Raw genomic sequence first — 5,331 nt, 5'->3', positions numbered from 1 at the left:
ATAGTCATTTACCTCAACAAATTTATGCTAAGGGTATTCTAGTCATTTTAGTTTTTTCCATTATGCTATTACACCTCTATTCCATTCAACCAAACACAAGATTACTATTACGCCTCTATTCCATTACATTCAACCAAACAGTTGATTTGCTATTACACCTCTAATCCAATACACCTCTAATCCAATACATCTCTAATCCAATACACCTCTAATCCAATACAGCGAACCAAACGCACCCTAAGTTTTGAGATGCTTTCTCAGCCCTCTCACACCCTATTCAGCCGAATTACCCAAGCCCTCAAACACCGCCGCTTTCCATCGCACACGCCGCCGTGGACAACCAACGGAAAACCTTTTTGCCAGGTGAATCGGGAAGTATATCTATCCTTCCTCTTTTATTACATTTCAGTATATAAATCGTGGATTTGAATAAAAAAAAGAAAAAAACAGAAGAAAGCAGTAATAAATAACCACCTTTGAAATATCTTGGTTGCTCTCTATTGATTTTGTGTGTATTTTGTATTCTATTTCTCTGAAGAAAAAAAAACCCTTTTACAATCAAAACTTGAAAGCTTTTATAGCCAAATACAAGCGGTTTAAGGCCATTTTCTTGCTCGTGTTGCAGGCCGTGAAGACATGGGAGCGAAGCGCAAGGACGTGGGGCGAACAATGCGCGAACCGGGGTCGTGCATGGTACGTGGAGGCTACTGGTGGCCATTGCTGCGGCGCGAAACAGATGGAAACCCTAGGGTTTTCAAGTTTGGGCATATTGTTGTTGGGCCATTTGTAACTTGGCTTGTATTTTGGGCCAGTGTTTTGGGCCGGGTTTTGTAAATGGATATTTAATATTTTTGTTTCATTTTTTGGTTTTTGTATGTGTATGGGCCCGGGCCAAAATTAGGTCTTACATATACTATAAGACATCAGTTTAAATATTAGCAGGAGATGTGTGTCCCCGTCATTTGCCTTATCAGAGTGAATGGAAACCTCATTGTGATGATGATTTTGGAATGTCTTTTACCATTGTTGATCAACTGTCTCATTTGACGATTAAGTATTCTTAGTAAATAATAGTTTACCTGACCTCTAATGAAAAATTGTATGTTTGGATCTTTAAATTTTATAAAATTATAAATTAAAATATACTTTAATTTCTTTAAAAATAATATTTATTAATTTAATTTTTTTAAAGATATAAAATTATAAGTTAATAAAATGTGTATATCTTTTAAAGATTTAACTCAAGTTTTTTATTTTGCAATTTTAACACTTCCTATTACTTAAATATTATTTTAGGGAGCCGACAGAAGTTAGGATCTCTAAAATATATGAAGACGATACTTTAGTTGATGGGTGGAAATTTAAACTCATAACAATAAAGGCTTGTAACAACCTATCTTATAGCATAGATCCTATCGATATGTTGCTTGGTGTATAGTTGAGTAAGCTAGGGTAGAAAAAAAAAGATGAAATTGGTGAATTATTCATTAAGTGTTAGGGTGGTGTATTGCGTGGATTCGACAATGTGCCCATTTATGGAATGCCTTACTGGAATTCGCCATTTGGCATACTCTTTTGGGAGATAATCCGCCAACCCTAGATACTTTAAGGTGAACTTGTTAGTTCGCGGATCAATAGATTTGTTTTTCGTGTTTTAGTGTGAAATGGCTCGGTAAGTATCGTTAGAGTTTAGTTGAGACCTAGTTAGGATTTAACTAGAATTCTGTAGATGACAGCTTAATGTGTTTAGATAGCTGAGATTTATTTAGTTGACTTGTTTTAATGTGCAATCAACGTTTTGCTACTCACTAATCTAATTAGTGGTAGTGGTTATGTTTGGTAGATGATTAAGTTTCAAAATTTTAGACAAGTCTATTCTCTGGTTTCAAGGGCTATAGTGGGATTTTCTAACCCTCCCACTAAGCTTTATCCCTGTTGTTTGTGCTATATAAAGATGTCAATGACCAACATGTTTCACCTTTATTTTTCTTAAAATAATTAATAAATTTTCCTAATATATTTGATCACTTCTAGTTATAGTTTGTTTTAAGTCTCTTAAGTCATTATGAACTAAACATTTTTATTAATGAGTTTTGATTAAGCATGTTTTTCACATTTTTACATAGAAGTATTGCTAGTACTAGAAATTAAACTAGGTTAAATAATCCTTTTAACATAGAAAAACCCACATTTTCTAATCTAGCATGTGGTAAATCATAAAAATCAATCAGGTAAGTAGAATAACTAGCATTTCCATTAATTCTTTTAGAAATATTGAGTAAAAATAATCCATGGTTACAATAGTCCTTTCCCATTAAAGTGTTATTTTTAGTTTTTATAACCTTAATAGATTCAAAAAAAACTTTCACTTCAACTTTTCCCATTAATCTAATAAAAACCAAATTGTTTCGAGTATTAAGAATAAGAAACACATTATTTAAAGTTATGGTCTTTCCAAATGTAAGGTTAAGCAAAACTGTCTTTTTTAAGCACAAGTGCAGTTCATAAGTTTCTAAGATAGGCAGTTTTTTCTCTTTCCTCCACCTAAGAGGAGAACAGAAAAAACATTTCAATTGCCATAACTTTGCCTAGTGGCATCAAAGTCTATCACCCTCTCTTTGATATTGGTCACAATATTGACTTGAGAAACGATCATAATAATTATATTATCTACTTCAACCAAATTAGCATTTTATCAAGAATATCATTTCTCCTCTTTCATTTCTTGCATTGAGATGTATAATGACTTAGTTTGCCATATATGAAGCGGTTTAATTTTTTTTCTTCTCAAAGTTAGCGTTTTGACCTTTGGGCTTATAATCATGGTTTTTTGTTAGGTCTATGTATGGTATTCTTTTTGGTACAATAGAGATCTTATATCAATCAATTTTAAATTCACACAAGTTTGCCACTGAGCTAATGGTGTAATTGACTATATATCCATTTCTTTTAGTACTATTATATTTTTTATTAAAATTTTAAATATAAGCTACTTAACATGTTTTTAAATATTATATCTATTTTTTCATATGATGTTGAAGTATATAATATATAAAATAAAACAACATATTATAAACATAAAAATAGATTAGATTAGATCAAATTAAGCTTGAATATTAACGCACAAATCTGACTTAATTTTTTTTATCTAAAATGATATTTTTGTGTAAAACCCTGGATCAACATTTTGATGAATAACCGGACTTATAACAATGAATATTCAAACTAAGGAAAGATATATTGAGGTAACAAAATTTTAGAGGTCAACGAATAAAGAAGACCATACATTTAAGTAAGAAAACATAAAATACTAGCCCATTAAAGGAGGAAAAAAAGACGTCTCGAAACCTAATCGTTAGAAACCGGACTATTAAGATACTTGGCATTCTTATAATAGATGTATTATTTTTGTTTTGATATTGGTACATAAATATGTTTTGAATTTATTAATATATTTTTAAAATTTTGATATATATATATATACATGTAAATATATTTATATAAAAATATTATTATTTTCAATAACGCAACTAAATAATTATATTTTATTTTTAAATGTAATTATAAACAATAAGAATAAATAAGATCAAAAGATAATTTAAAATATTAAACGGTATAAAGGAGTACATACTGCTATTGAAACTAAAATTAATTGTTTTGATTTATTACCGAAAGAGAAAGTTGCGATGACTCATTTGGGGTTTATATACTGGGCAACCCAATATAGTTGCCAGTCAGTCACTTGTCTGAATCAGCAACTTATAAGGCAGTAATGAGTGAAGTTAGATGAGAAGTGTTACCATAATTCAGGGCAGAAATATTAAATCCTGTCTCTTTGTTCCTTGCATTTACCCAGCATATATAAAAGGGAGAATAAAAATTATTAACCATTCATTTAATATTTTGCTCTTCACAAGCTACCCAAATGAGGCAAGCAACAGGACTTTTGTTTTATGGTGTATTTATATTCATCATAAATGCTGTGGGTCTTCTTCTTTCTCTAATCTTTACCTCCATTTTTTTTTCTTTTTGAGAAATCGAATTTATAGTTTTAATAAATAATGTTGAATTTTTTCATTGCATTTCTTTAAATATCTATTAACATATATCATTTTAAATTTATCGATATTTTTAAAAAAAAAACTATTCATATATTAAATCTTTTCATGTATATAAACAGGAGAGAAGCGGCTATTTTAACATATACATATATGTTGGCATTGTGTCTTGGAATGCAATTTCAAAAAATAAAACTAGATTTGAGAATTTTTAATTTCTTGGTATATGTATACAAATGATAATTTTGTTTAATTTTATTTAATTTAAAACATTTATTACCTGTAAACATAAAGAATAAGCTCTACAATTAAAATTGGGTGAAACAAATTAATGTGACGGTGTATACCGGTCAATTAACTATTAAAATAGTATATAATGATTAATACAAATGAAATTGGTGCAAAATTCAACACTTTAGTATATACAATGTTTAATATTAAAAAGAATGTGTCAATGCTAAATATGTTTGATTAAGTTACAATCATAACAAGATGAGACCAACTTTTTATACGACGCACATAAGAGCAAATTGGTGCCTTCCCTCAGCACTATTGCTAACGGCCAATTCTCAAAATTAAAATCTACAGTACAAATATAAGTGTAAACACTATCAATCATCGAGATAAAAACTTATATAACAAGATAAACATTAAATCATGTTAAATATGCTTCAATGGATGGTTGAAAGCCGAAACAATATGTTGCTTATATTTATTAGGTTGGGTTTATATTTGATTTCATATATGGTTGAAATAGTGCTTCTCCATTAATAATCAGTATTAATTTCTTCTTCGACTATAATAAGTTAACTATTTAAATTTGTTTCAATTCTTTTCAGTTTTCTTTAAATGAGAGGTATTCTCAAATTGTTTTTTTTTATATTAATTTGATGCATGCATGGTTTTATCCCCAAAGTATTAGGTGGATGGAGTATTTATTTATTTTTATTGACTCGATGCTTTATCAAAAAGGAAAATTGTATTTATATTTATTTTTAAAAATATAAGATCACATTATTTGGTTCATGGAAAAAACATTTAAATATATATCCGATGTTGGTACATGTAATATAAATTCTATTTTTTTAATCATTCATGCTACATTTGATAAGAATATTTTTATTTTTACATATATTTTAGTATATGAGTTTACAATAAACTAATTCAATTGGTAATATTTACCCACTTTTATAATTTACTTTTAACAAATAGGAGGAAAAAATTACTTATTTTGAAAATATCTTATTTTTTATAAGAATTTTTACTTTTTTTT

At 28.7% G+C, this 5,331-nt stretch overlaps 1 long non-coding RNA gene across 1 annotated transcript; it reads left to right on the top strand.

Annotated features, from left to right (window-relative positions):
• The first annotated feature begins 236 nt into the window (after positions 1 to 236).
• LOC107944045 (uncharacterized) lies at positions 237 to 944 on the top strand. Its single transcript, XR_001696126.2, has 2 exons — positions 237 to 363; positions 626 to 944. It is a non-coding gene; the product is annotated as an uncharacterized lncRNA (long non-coding RNA).
• The last annotated feature ends 4,387 nt before the right edge of the window (positions 945 to 5,331 follow it).

The sequence above is a fragment of the Gossypium hirsutum genome, chromosome A02 (assembly GCF_007990345.1).
Source record: "Gossypium hirsutum isolate 1008001.06 chromosome A02, Gossypium_hirsutum_v2.1, whole genome shotgun sequence".
NCBI classification, from domain to species: domain Eukaryota; kingdom Viridiplantae; phylum Streptophyta; class Magnoliopsida; order Malvales; family Malvaceae; genus Gossypium; species Gossypium hirsutum.
The sequence above is the reverse complement of the archived record's forward strand: the minus strand, read 5'-3'. Positions and strand labels throughout refer to the sequence as shown.